Consider the following 15,220-nt stretch of genomic DNA (forward strand, 5'->3'; position numbering starts at 1 on the left):
AAAAGGACCTACCCGAAAAAAAAATTGTTTCTATTTCTCGAATTTGGTCAAATGAAGTTAGTATTACTAGAAGCAGCAGCAGCTCCAGCCTGTAGAATCAGCCATAGCACAGCACAGTGTATAAACAACACGCGTTCTTTAATTTTTACTCAAGAACGAATTAAGAAAAACATGAAAATATGAATATAAATGTTCTTATATGTTTAATGAGAGCTATTTTGTTATCAGAATAACATTAGTTTAGAACTATTCGGTTTTCAGAATGTATAATAACAACAATCCCAACCAATTCAGCATTATGAATCTGTAGCAGTGTCAGAATCTTTGGGAAAATCGCCATTGCAAATTTGACACCCCTAAGACAAAACTGCGAATAAAATATAAAAAAATCGTAATTTCTGTTTTTAAAGTGTTTTTTTTTATTTTATTTATGGAATATACTTCCAAAATAAACTATTAAAGTTGTTTCAAACATAATAAAAATATTATTTCTTATTTGTTAAAAAACCGTGTTGACAAAATATCCGCTCGCGGTGATTGAATACGCGGACATTCATTGAATCTGTTGCAATTTCTCACATTTCTCGTCAAATTTAAAAACATGGTTAAAAAAACAAAATAAACCTTTGTAGATTGCATGCACTTTTATTCTTTAAATTAGTTTTGAACAGCGAATTAAAACAATGTTTTACTGCGAACAGCCACAAATGTTTTTTTTCAAAATCAAAATAAGTATCAAAATCTCGTTTATACATAGATTCGAAAAAGTTGTCAAAAAACAAATATATAACAAATAAATGTTATCAAAGGCAAGATAAGTTACTTTTCTACCTAACTGGATAATTTTCTAGTGTTTTTATTTAATGTAACATGTTTATTCAGCTCGAAAAACGTACAGTGTTTACCGATGTATTGGAAAATTAAAAATGGCGCCCGGACGGACTCTCTTTGACACGGTAAGTTTGAGAAAAGGAGTTAAAAATAAAAAAAAACTATACAAAATACTGTTGAAAACTAACTGAATATATGTCAGCCTATGTCACATGTCACGGTAACATATATTGAGCGAGTTTCTAGCAGTATTTTGGCTACTTCTTTATTTTTAACTCTTTTCCACAAACTTTCCGTTTCAAGAGTCGGGCGCCATTTTAAATTTTCCAAAACATCGGTAAACACTGTTTTCAAGCTGAATAAACATGTTACATAAAATAAAAACACTAAAAAATTATCCAGTTAGGTAGAAAAGTAACTTGCTTTTGATAACATTTATTTGTTATATGTTTGTTTTTTGACAACTTTTTCGAATCTATGTGTATAGTAATACAAACCCTCAAGATCTATATCAATATTCTTGAAATTTTAAAAGAAAACACATCAAACTACAATTAGGAAGCTTTTTATTTCGTTATTTTTTTTTTCTACTTATTAAACGAAAGATATTTTTACAACCTGCTCCAGCGTAGTATAAACGGCCTATGGAATTAACACTTTCAACCTTGAAAATAGAAATCAACAAATTTATGGAATTTTCTTTGAAATTTCGCAACGCAGTTTCTTATTAAATTAAAACTAAATATAACATTTGCTGACTTATTTACCTGTCGAATACACACACACACACACACACATATATATATATATATATATATCTTTCTGTAAAATATTTATTTGAAATGGAAACGGCATTTTGCAGTTAGGACAACAAAACAAAAATGAAGTAACGGTTCGTATTCCTAAAACACTCTTTAACCCTAACAATAACACTAAGTTCGAGTGGCAAGCCCCCCCCCCAAATAAAATACCTTTGTAAGCCACATACAAGCATCTAAAACAAACAAACAAAAAATAGATCCTTCCTTAAAGAAAAATACACATGAAAATAAATTGGTTAACTGTCCTAAAATGCTAGAATGGCCAGGAAATGGTGAATTATTTTACATTAAATTTTTGTGAAACTAACTGCTCCCCTCTCTAATATTGTTTTTGTTAGCTTTGTCTCTGTCAAGTTTTCAGTATGTTCACACATAATTTTCCTTAGCCCTACAATTAATTCAAAGTCCGAATGGCAACCTTCCCCATATTCTCATTGCATAGAAACCCTCTTAAAACTACACAATCATCTTAAAAAAAAAAAAAAAAAAAAAAAAAAAAAGTTAACTGCCCTAAAATGCTAGAATGATCTATATTAGGAAATTATTTTACATTCAATTCTAAAATAATTTGTTTATCTTTCATTAAAGTTTTTCATGGCATTTTATACATAATTTCCTAAAAAGGTAGAATCACATTTTGGAGGGGTGGTCAGAAGGAGTTGAGTGGGGTTAAACAGAAGGTGTTAATCTACAATAATACCAAAGAAATATTGCAATATATTCATTTTTAAATGGTCTTATGTTTAGATTTAAGTTTTTTGTACATAAAGCACATTACAATTCAACTTTGAGTTCTCCAACTTCTTTTCTGTTTATGGATACATGGCATTTTTAAGGAATTGCTGCATATTTATGCACATTTACTGCAGATTATTTGGAAACCATAAACTTTGGGAGATTTTCAGTTGCATAGTCTGATTCCTTGTACAAAAATACATTTATATGGTAAATTTCATTTCTTAGTCTTGTGTTTTAACAAAGATATGACATTTTTACTGAAAAAGTAGTGTAAAAAATGTGACGAAACGCATATGGTCTTAAAGAGGGAAAAATATCCAAACGTGTGAGGCACAAAAATAGCCATAACTTCCTTAATTTTAATCAGATTTTAAAAATTTAAAAAGATTCTTTCTTAGCTCATCAAGCTCTTTCTATGCATACCAATATTGAAATATTTCAAGCTATTTCAATTTTTTCATGTGTATTGCTATTACAAAACCTTACCGAAAACGCCATTTTATGACGTTCACATTTTTATAACTTTATTTGCTTAAAACTCTTAAAATATATAATGTACATTCATATTTATTAATTCATTTGAAAGTATATTCATTTCCGAACAAAACAGTAGTAATTTGAAGACTTGAAGTGCTTTGGTTTAAAAAATATGGCTATTTTAGTAGAACTACCTTGAAATCTGTGATTATCCAAAGCGTTTTTTCGTCCGTGTGTATTATTAGTTAGACCATAGTCTCGTGCTTTCTCATAATCATCATGCAGAAGTTTGTGATCAAATTCACGTTTTGTTATGATTCTTTGATTCTCATATCCAGGCGTTAATGTTGTATTTCTGCTGTACTTAAAATAATGACAACAAATACCAATGTAAAAGAGTATGATGTATCTTTTATTGGTGAACTAGCGGGGGTGCCCGGCGTTGCCTGGAGAGTTTGTAGGTGTGCGTTGAGAGAGAGAAAAAAAAGTGTTAATAGGTGGGCAGGCTCGAACCTGTGACGTGAAGGTGGAAAAGAAAGTGAAAGAAAGCCTGACATCTTACCACTACGCTATGACGCCACAGGAAGTAAAAAAAAAAAAAAAGTTCAAATTTAGCGATGTCAATCAAAGTTATCAACTCAATGAAAATTAAGTTAAGAATCATAGGAGTTGGCAGAGAAATGAAACTTGGCCTGGAGCCAGTCAAGCTTTCGCTTTCTCTCGTGTTTATTTTCTTCCCTACGAGGTAGGTCCCTCAAAAAAAGTGGGAACTCTGGCAGCATCCAAATGAATAGCAATTGTCTGATATGAGGGGTTTCTCCCACAGTAATCAAAGCTAATTGCTTCTGGATATGCCTGGCCAAAAGCCAGGAAGCTGCCTTCACTTTCGATTAGTTTCGCTTTTATATGAAAAACACGCGAGAGAAAGGAATAGCGTGAATTTTGTAAAACCTGCTCAAAATAAATGTAGAGTTGACCTCTGTTCGCAAATCGTAGATATTATAATCTAGGGAATATATAAAAAAAAGTCCTAACAAATATTTGTCGGATTCAAAATCGCATGAGAATCTGAGGAAACGATAAAGCTGATACAACTGCCAAAAATAGTTATAAAAAAACTGATTACCCAAACATAAGATTCCATATGCAGACTTAATTATAAAATAAAATCATATATCTAAAAATAAATGGCAAATCAACTGAAACAACTGTATTCCAAACGAATTACAATAAAACCCACTCTTGGTGAATGGGTATCGAAAATCATGAAGGGAAGACGTTATCCTTTTTTGACTATATTGAACACTCTAAAATATCTCCCTAATTCTTGATAGAAATAAAAAAGGAACTGCTATTCTGCATAGCCTGTCATACCCAAACACTGTAAGATACTTTATGATGGACTATATCAATCTTTCCTCTGGGCGGAAAAAGTACTACAATCTAAAAACAATGAAGAAAGTGTTTGAATGCACAGAGACGGATCATTTTAAAGAAAATAGAATCATATAAAAAAATATAATCAAAATAAAAGCATATAATCTCTTTAATGAGTAAAGTTAAATACCCACAGCAACTTCAAAACCAATAAAGAACTTTGTGTGTGTTCGTTTCCTATGGACTTGGAAACGGCTGGGCCAATTTTCTTGAAGCTTCACATAAAGGTATTTGATCTATCTGAGTGTTCTTACATAGGTTTCGTATCAGAATTTCTCTGAGAAGTATTGAAAATCGATAATTGAAAAATCCGATTAAATAAGAAAGACTTCGATTTTTGACCAAAGTTAACACTTTATACACCCTAACATTACAAGTGCATTTGAGAAGTTTTCTCAATCCACAAGCAGGAAAGCTCGGTCTATAAAATCAACTGTGTAGATTCTTTCATAAGACAGGAGTGCATTCGAAATGAATGTTTCTGCTTAGAGCAGAATTGAACCATTGAGTTTTGCATTTTAAATTTTTAAGTGAAGCCATTATTTACAGATAATTTTATAAATTCATCAGCAGATTCTTTACAGTGCAATGTAGACTACATTTTATTATGAACTAAGTCACTGCGACCGAGCTTCCTCCCAGTATACTGTGGGAGGAGTCCTTAACTAGAAGAGGCAATCAATTGATTCGATTTAAAAAAAAAAAAAAAAAAAAAAAAAAAAATTCACAGATTTCGGTAACAATAAAAATATGTTAGGCTGGAACATTTGTTGATCCTCATTCAATCTCAGACAATGTTGGGTTTTCCTGCTAGTGTGTATATGATGATGGTCTCCAACGTAAGGATGGTGCACACTATTTTGCAAGGTCATGGTCAAATGTTAAGCGCTGCATTTAATAATATATATATTATGACAGAACTGACCGTAAATGGCCACGATGGTTGATGGGTCTTTAAATCAAACTAGACATTCAACATTGATTGTGCAGTAGAATTTTGGGTTCTTATTTATAATTCATCTTAATTAAAAGAAAACAAAAATACAGAAAAATCTTCATGATGTACATACCCAAAGATGTCATATTCCAAAAATCACATAAATTGATCGATTTTTATTTTTTTATTTTTTATTTTTACTAAAAGAAAAAAAAAATTCAAGTTTGATATTTACTGATTAAAAATTTTTTAATTATTTTGAATATGAACAATATTTGAGTCAAGTTGAGTTGTTGCCTTTAAATTTTAACGCATTCTAAAAAATGTGACAGCTCCTAGCCTCCATATCGCTTGTCATAAAATTTGATTTTCTTAGTTAAAAAAAAAAAAAACACTTGATCATTTACTTGATTTTTGAACTGACATTTTCGTTCCATAGCAAGTGTTTGCATCAAAGATTTGTTTGCATTTTCTGCATTTTTGTTTTTTAATTAAGTCAAATTCTAAACAAAAACCCAAATTTTGTGCAAGTCTGCAATATTTTTTTTTCTTCAGTCTTCCAAAAAAAATTTCATTTATTTTTTGATTTTGTATTTTATTTACTTTATTCTTTAGTTCATTTTGTAACATTTAGATTGCATGTTCGTAACCTCCCTTGGAATTTTTTTTTTCTTAACTTCTGATGATGCTTTTGCAGATTTTTTTCTTAAATTCTGATGATGCTTTTGCAGATTAGTGATGTTTTAAACCAACGCATTTCAGGTAAAAACATCACAGTGTCATTTCGAAATTAAAAAAATAATCCAATAGATGTGCTAGATGTATTTTTAACAAAAAAGCATCCACAATTACATTTTGAAATTTTGTGTTTAAAAATAGCGGACCTTTTAATCAAAATCAAGAGATAAGTTAGTTTCCCATACAAAATTGGTCACACAATTCTTCTACAGTAAAACATACGATAAAACTCAATAATTCGATAAATTCCATTTTTACTTGGAATTATTTTTCTACAAGATCATTCTTTGTAATTTTTGGAATTTATACTAATTTTGACAAAACTTGTCAGTATGTAATGTTTTCACCTGAAATGCGTTGGTTTAAAACATCACTAATCTGCACTAGCACCATTCTAATTTTTCTTAATGTAATTCTTAATGTCTTTGGTGATTTAATATTTTGCTGTTTTTTATTTATTTTTACTATGAGTCACCACTTATCAAGGCTAAAAACCACTTGAGGATAAGGATTAATGAAACAATGATTGTGTGCAGAGATGAGAAACACAGTGGGAATACTTGCAAGTATACAATGCATTTGATTACTTGGAGGATGATTTCTGATTAGAATTTGTCTGCATTCAATATGACGATAACCAGGTGATGTGGACCCAAGTTTAGGACCACGGAGGGAAAGCACGGATTAGGTATAAGAAAGATATATTAATCAAAAAGGTTACAAAGATAGAATAAAAGGTAAGAGGAGCTTACTATCCGGTGGTGTCCTATATAGGTAGTTGTATGCGCTGCACACTACTAGTACTCCTGATGATTCTACGGTATTCCGATACTGCTTATTGAGTGTTATTGTACATATTAATATAATATTGCAGGGCTCTATGGATAAATTTATCTTTAGTTGATCTTTGACAACTAAATATTTTTGTTTACTAGCCAAATAGAAAAGTTATTAGCCAAACCCATGTGATTTTTGGAATATGACATCTTCATTCTGTGAAGTACATCAATAAGTTTTTTTCTATATTTTTTAATAAGTGTAATTCTAAATATACAACAAATGTTGATACTTGACAGTATAAACGTTCTAATTTCTTTAGATGTTTTTTTTTTAAACAGCGTTCATTAAAAAAAAAAAAGTATATTGTTCCATTAAACTTTTATTTGACGTTTCTGAATTTTTTAGATGAGGATTGGTTATTTGTATTATCCATCGGACTACTGTTCATCTTGAGTGTGATTTTCACGTTTCGGTGGATATAACCTCTGACCTTCTTCAGGGGTGTCTTGTCGAACTTGGGAATTTGGACAGAATTTCGAGCGCAACTCTTTATTTATTTCACAGGGGTAGTGTGCCCTTGTTCCGTCAGCCATGACTGGATAGAGGTCCTACGTAATTCGCAAATGTATATTTTGGTTGCCCACACTGAGGATTGAACCTTGAGGAGAATATCACATCACTTTTACAATTAATTTTTCCCAGTACTCTAACCACTGCGCCACGGGTTCTTGCGGACAATTCTGGAAAACTATACAGAGGTGAAACGTGTCATCTGTTGAAAGTATGGTTAGAAGAACATCGAAAAGCCATAATACGTGGAGAGACTGAAAAGTCAGGTATAGCTGATCATATCTGGAAAGAAAACGGAAACCATCTACCATTATTGAACGAAGTAAAAATTATAGACAGAGAGTGATGTTTTAAACCAACGCATTTCAGGTAAAAACATCACATAGTGTCATTTCGAAATTACAAAAAATAATCCAATAGATGTGCTAGATGTATTTTTAACAAAAAAGCATCCACAATTACAGTAAGAGTAAGACGACTGAAAGAAGCAGCACATATGCTGGGGATAACCAACTGCTAAATATTCCTAGTATAGAATTCAATACGATATGGGAACCAGTAACTATAAACATTAGATAATATATACAAGTAATAAATAAAAATATTAATATATACAAATAATAAGTATAGAGATAAATGCACATTGATATTTAGTAATAAATAGTGATATTTACAACTAGATATAAAAATAGGTTTAAGGCTCCTAAAATTCGAACTAGAATTTGATCTTACTGCTATGTCCATTCCTCTCCTATCATTACTTGGTTTATGTTGTGGAACTTGTGATAACATTTACCCTGGGTTGGTTGATTAGCTGCTTCCGATGAATTTCACTAAGTTCTGAATGAAGACAAAGTAGAACAACTTATTGTTAATGTTGAGATAAGAGACAGTTTCAATTCTGTACATACATGAACCAATAATGAGTTCTGTCACGTTTCATCATTCTGAACCATGTTTTGGAGTTTGTCATCATACAGCTCCTTCCAGCCCTAAAATGAAACCCAATTAATGATTTCTCTGAATTCGTGTTGTTGAGGCCAAAAACAAGATACCTTCCAGTAATAAATTGCTGAAGGGAGGATATTCTGCACTGTGCACAAACCACAACATTCAAGATGAACTGCTGACAACAAACTCTGGGGATGTGCTTTATGAATTGATATGCTTGAGCTGGACTGTGTAGATAAGCTCTCACTGATCTATAAGGTAGCTCATGTAACCTATGCAACTTTATCCTTAGACTGATTCATTGCTCCTCTCTCGTTTGTCGTCATTATCATCATCACCAGCTGTTTAACATCTATTTTACATGCTAGCATATGTTGAATGGCTTTTAGAAAATTGACTTTCAAACTTTGAAGTCATTTCCTTGAGACAAGATTTTTCTAGGCTGCATATTCTTTCTGATGTCAACCCAATGAGGCGATGGAGACCAGTGTTTTTATTGAGACACTTTCTCTAGGTGATTGACAACCAAGGCTAAAGAGCGATTCATCTGCCTATAAGAGAATCGGAGCGTATCAAATCCAAACGGTATCTGCACCGGATGCAGTTGCTCCTGTCTCAAATCTGCAGCAAGCAATAGTATCTCTCTTCCCAACAATATATCACTGGACTTGGCATCAAATTCCACCCTGTGCAATCAGTCGCTTACCTCCTAAATTTCTCCCATATGAATGTAAATACTCTGAGCAACATCCATATATCTGTCCAGAATGTTGCTAAGCTTAGGAGGAACTAGCAAAGCAGCTGATCTTTACAGCATTCCAGTCATAGTGGGAAAAAAAAGCTGTAATTGGAACTAGTTCCTATTCTTACAAAACTGTTCAATTTCAATAAGTCACTTCACAATAGAAATACTAAAGAACAATAAAAGCAAAGGAACTGATTTGTTTTGTCACCGCTTCTGGTAGCAGCTGCGCTGGAAGTTAGGAAGCATGTTAGCTGACTATGACTCCCCCCCCCTTTTTTTTTTTTTTACAACCTCTTTCTCCACTCTATTGTCATTTGCATAGTAGGCACTCGACTAAGCTCCAATCTATAGTTTATTACTGTAAAACCTTTACAACAAAAACTTGTTGAACTATAACCACTGTAAATAATTTTTTTTCTTTCTTTGTACTACATAAAACTAAACAAAACTTACAAGAACTGTCTGCAACCCATATCATAAGTTGCTTCTCAACTGACTCCAACATGGTTATTTTCAAATCCAATGTAAACAAATTCTTGTTGAGCCATCCTCTTTTATATAATCAAATTTCAATCCTCACGGTTTAGTCTCACCATCCATCTGATAAACTTATTAACTGATATCCTCGAATTGCCTTTTGCCTTTGATAAGTGGAAACTTTTTAGTACATATAAAAATTTGGGGACTACTTAATAATCCAAATTCCCTTGTAATTAATGCACTGACAATGCAATGCTACTAACAAGCCCCCCCCCCTCAAGCCTTATGCTGTTTTTTATAAATAAAAAAAGGTAAAAACTATAAAGGAACTCTTTTCACTGCAAACAAGGCACAGGATCACTTAGTTGTGAGGGGCTACTATTTGGGACCAGATTTGCAGGGATACTATTTATGGATTTGGGCAGCGAGATGTCTGTTCACATTACACTTGAATTTTTGCATGTCTGTACAGTCAGGGAAGCAGAGGCCCGGGAGGGAATTCCAAAATGTAGCAATCTGAGAGGAAAAAGCTATTCGAGTAGGAGGCTTTACAGCATCCAGGGATCTCTACAGTGTAGGGGTGGGATTTTGCTGCATATCGAGTATGTCAAGGGTATTGCCGTCAAGGGGGTATTAGTGCTCGGAGTTCGTCAGAGCACTTGCCATTGAAATACTTGTAAAACAGACACAAGGATGCTATGTTTCGGCAATGGGACAGAAGTTGGAGTTTAGTTGATAGTTCAGGACCTATTAGGTTGGCAACTTTTTTTTTTTTTTTTTTTAACCCTGTCTAGAAGCAAGAGACAAGTGGCAGATGCACCAGTCCAGATGTGCCAACAATGGAAAGGAAATTATTCACAAAGGACGCTAAAATAGGATTGTTAATCAAGGTGTGGCAGGTGATTAGGACAAAAGATCAGACAGAGAGGCCATATATTTAGAGTTAGTTTATGAACAGTTTTAGTAGTTGCAGTGAACTTTACTATAAGGATAGTTTGGGTTTGTGACAGTTGCCAATTAGGGGAGTAGAAGGCAGGTTATGGCCTGGCGCAGATAGAGATGAGCTGACGCCAACCGACAATAAAGAGGCCTTGATAAACTATATAGATGTGGACCTTAGCATTTGGAGAGTTGTTTTCTGCAGTGATGGTACACCTGCACCCAGAGTCCAACCGATATATACAGAATGTGTAGGAGTTTTTTTTGTTTGTTTGTGAACATATGTGTGTTCCCTCTTGGCAGCTGCTAATGTGAGAAATAAAAATGAAAGAGAAGGAAACCACAGAAACAGTGTTACAATTGTTGTTGTGGTCGCACAACAAAAATTTTTTTTTTTTTTTTTTTTTCTGATTAATATTAAGAATCCAAAATCTAATTGGTTCATAGATTTTAATGTCAAATGTGTCGTCTTTTTTCTTGTTGTTTTTTATGAAATATTCTAAAAAAAAAAATGTTTTTATCTTTTCAGTTCTTCCAGTTCCATTAAAAAGCAACCTGTGATATAACATCTCAGCATTGGCTGTTCATTATTTTGTGACCCTTTTTCATCATCTTTACCAGGAAATGGATCATATTTAAATTATTTGGTTAAACATCGAAGATGAGTTTTGCTGCTGCAGTAATCCTCATTTAATAAAAAAAGAAATGACTTTGTTTTGTCTTTGTATTTTTCAAAACGTTTCTCTTGATGAAAGGTTCTCCTCCAACCTATTTCAAAGGCTTCTCTTCTCTGTCTCTGTGTTTCATCGCGTGTGTGTGTGTATATGTCTCTGTGTATGTATCTCTAAACTTGAAATGCCTGCTATGTCGGCCATTTCAATAGATGTTTGGAAATGGTCACATATATATGTCATTTTATACTGGAACTATAAACCTATTGAAAAGATAACCATTGGGTGAAAAGGCTTCTTTCTACCCCTCCCACCTGCCCCCTTTTTCCTTTCTTCTTCAAATCATCTATTTTGTGTCTCACAATTACTTCAACATCCTCATCCTCACCCAAAAATGACTGTAAAACAACAAAAAATTACTTTTATTTATTTTTTCTTATGTATTAAAACAAGTTTTTTTTTATTGAATTTTGTTTGTTTCTTTAATTTTTTGTTCCTTTTGAGAACAAATAGGTTTTCTTTTTTTCTTTTTCTAAAAGAAAAAAACAAGAAACCTATTTGAAAAATTGGTAAAACTTCATTTAATTTCTCAATCTAAAGTATAACAATCTTAATAAGAAAACACTATTAGTGATAAAAAAATATATTAAATTGTGGTACTTGTGCATTTAACGAACCAGACATAACTAAGCATTTGTCCTGCGCATGACATCAACAGCTTGGGTTTTGCTGCTGCCTGACGAAACATGGCCATCGGCCAATCAAAACGCTGTGCGCTTAGTTTCAACTAGACGCGCATGTGCGTGTCGGGCAGCAGACAAAAATTTAAATATCAATTGGAAGAGTGTAAAGAGAAAAAAAACTGCATTACAATTCAAGAAACGCTGACGATATAACCTAGCAAACCAGCTCCAGACCCCAAAAGCTGTAATAGAGTTTTGCCAGGACAGAAAATTGGTGGCAGAAGCGAAGGAGTGCTACACCTGTGGTCAGAAATGTTTACTTGCCAAGAAAGCAAACCTTACAGACGGATACGGATGGAGATGTCGCAGTGCAACATGTCACTGTTGGACCTCCATTAGAATTGGAACCTTCTTCGCCAATTCGTGACTGACGATCACCTGTATTATCAAAGTAATCTATGTATGGGCATTCGAGATGGGATCAACTAGGAATTTCCAGCGCGAATGTGAGTTGCAGTCATGCCACACAATTGTGGACTGGAAGAATTTCCTGTGAGATATATGCCAGGATTAGTTTCTCAGAATCCCCAATAGATAGGCCCAGCCCATACAGTCAAAATCGAGGAGTCTGCCTTCAATTGCCGAAAATATTTCGGCAGACGTCTAACACCGATCTGGATCTTCGGTGGATACGAACCTGCCAAAAAGGAGGGTTTTTTTTGGTTAACGTACCAAATCGAAATGCCGAAACCCTCCTTCCACTAATAAGAAAATACATTCTGCCGGGGACCACAGTCGTATCAGATTGCTGGAGGTCTTACAGCAAAGTGGGAGGAGAGGGGTGTCACCATTTAACGGTGAACCACAGCCTTAATTTTGTAGATCCTGTAACATGGGCAACAACAAATCATGTGGAGCGGATGTGGAAGGAAGCAAAGCAGCACAATAAACGAGAATGCGGAACCAACCGGGAGCTTTTGGACACATATCGTTTAGAGTTTGTGTAGAGACAAAAGTTTGGTAGACAGTCGTTTGACTCTATATTAACCCACATCGCCGAAAGCTACCCAGTTAGTAAGGAGCTTCCTATCACTTCCACTATCTCATCTTCATCCACTTTGTCGTCTGATGCCCTCCAAAAGTCTGAGGAAAATACCTTCTGAGAACATATGTTCCTGGCAAAAAAAAAACAAAAAAAAAACGCAGGGATTCTGATTTAAAAAAAAAAAAAAAAAAAAAAAAATTGTTCCTTTCTTTTTCTAAAATACAAACTTAAAAAAAATATTACCTATTATTTAATGAAACAATGCTTATTTATTATCCTACAAATATCATTTTCGTTGGTTATTTTACGTGAATGCTTGAACAAAAAAAAACATGTTTCACAAAAAAGAGATCACTACTTATTATTTGTTTACAAAAAATGTTTTATGTGTATTTGAAAATAGAAAACAATTTCATACAATAAAAAAAAAAAAAAATGAACGGTAGGATTTTGCTTTTTACTTATTTACTTTTTGGAGGTTTCTACATTTACAATTTCATTTTACAGTTAGCATTGTTTTATTTTATCAGCAATGCTCAGTTTTGGCTGTTGACGTCATGCGCCGGACAAAGCCTAGCAAATGCTGAGTTACATCTGGTTCGTTAACTGCACAAGTACCTAAATTGTTAATTGTTTTTACTTTTATTGTACTTATTTAATCACATCGAGTACTCTGGATACGATATCTGGCTTGATAGGGTTTATTTAGTACAAGTAAAGTTAGAATCGCTGGTTGGGATGTGCGCATGTTGTGCAGTGAAGGAACTCAATTTCTCACCATAAAAGCGCATAATAATTACAGAGTTGGTGTGCCTTATTTTTTAGAAGTCTGCCTTCCAGATAGATCGGATTAAAGTGCCAGGAACTGAAACCTTTTATCATCTTTACCAATGGAGTTGCCAATAATAGAGGACATCAGAGTTGCCATTGCACTTGATCCACATATGTATGCAGATTTTCTAAAATGGGAGCCAATCTTGCATAAGTTGATTAAAATTCATCTTAGGAACATCATCTCTATACACACTGACACTTAATGTGATTGAAGAGAAAAAGAACACTTTTTGTCGTGACCTTTAGTCTGCTGTTGACTACTCTATCGTTTGGATAGCTGGGGATTGGAATGCTTTTACAGGACCAGCAGATAAAAACACCAGGCATGTTCTCAAACACTTTGATCTCAGTATCAGATGTGACAATGGTCATCAATTAGTCACCTTTGTGGCCACTAACTGTCTTGTGGTTAAAAAAAAAAATACCTGCTTCCAGCACCAACGTTGTCATCTCATCATTTGGTGTTTAAATGACTACCAATCATATAGATTATATCTTTGGGCCGAGCTCTGTTCTGACTCCCACGCTTTTCGAGACGTGGTTGGCTCAGATCACACATTTGTTCCAGCAAATCTTTGACTTTGGCTTCAGGCAAGCGACCAAACAGCCAGTGGATTAACAAAATGGATCAAAAAGCTAATTTGAAGTTGGACACTGGGCCCAATGCAGTTCTCTCTTTTGCAAACCAACAGAATATCAATCCGAGACACAATAAAAATTCCTTAAATCTACCGTCGACTTTGCACATGAGCACCTTGGTGTTATGAACTTCTGTCATTGGGACTGGATTCTTCAGGTATATTTTTGTGTAGACATTCTCAGGGTCTGTTCAAGGTGCGTCCAGTTGGATAAGTCTCAAGAAAACTGATTCTTTTGACCAGATTTTATATAATTTTCGAAATTAGCAGTGGCTTATTTCTTTTGCATTACTTTTTGGAGTTTGAAACAGTTTTCATTTGTTGAAAATACTTTAAGTTCACACGTTTTTATGAAAACGTCCTTACTTTGAGGAGTGACAATGAAAGCGAATTCAAATGAAGAAGCAAAGAAAGCATGCAGCAATTATAGCCATTTGTTTTTTTTTTGTTTTTTTTTTTGTTTTTTTTTTGGTGTTCTTAAAAATCATGTTGCAATCAAGTTCACTACAAATGTGCTAACAACGCACAAAATTCATATTTTTCTGTCATTTTGATATTTTGCGATAGTATCAGGCTGACAAGAAAGTTCTTGCAGTTTATCACTTAAATTCGGAGGAACATATCTTGGCTCAAACAAAAATTTAATGATCAAAATAAGCACCATCAGAATGAACACACTTTTGCCTATGCAAAACAAATGTATATATGCCAGTAATGTAAAAATCTTGCGTTCTGGTGGCGATATAGTCACTGAAGGCGTTTTTGATATCGCTTAGGTTTTTGAAGCATTTCCCACGCAGAAAGTTGTCAAGATGCTTGAAAAAATGTAAGTCAGTAGATGAGAGTATCAGAAATTTAGCTAGTACCATAAGTTAGCTGAATGTAAGGATAATTAACCACTATGC

General features: G+C 33.7%; 1 protein-coding gene across 2 annotated transcripts in view; it reads left to right on the top strand.

Moving 5' to 3' along the window:
• The window catches only part of LOC145256233 (TNF receptor-associated factor 6-like), a 45,226-nt gene extending 33,647 nt beyond the window's left edge, over nt 1–11,579 (top strand). Inside the window, exon 5 of one of the 2 annotated variants that reach the window (XM_080114878.1) lies at nt 10,974–11,154. The gene's annotated coding sequence lies outside the window, so the exon portion shown is untranslated. Of the gene's footprint in view, nt 1–10,973 lie in introns of both variants that reach the window. The other variant, XM_080114877.1, reaches the window with a different exon arrangement.
• The last annotated feature ends 3,641 nt before the right edge of the window (nt 11,580–15,220 follow it).

This window comes from Euprymna scolopes, chromosome 32 (assembly GCF_053919585.1).
Source record: "Euprymna scolopes isolate OS-2025 chromosome 32, ASM5391958v1, whole genome shotgun sequence".
NCBI classification, from domain to species: Eukaryota; Metazoa; Mollusca; class Cephalopoda; order Sepiida; family Sepiolidae; genus Euprymna; species Euprymna scolopes.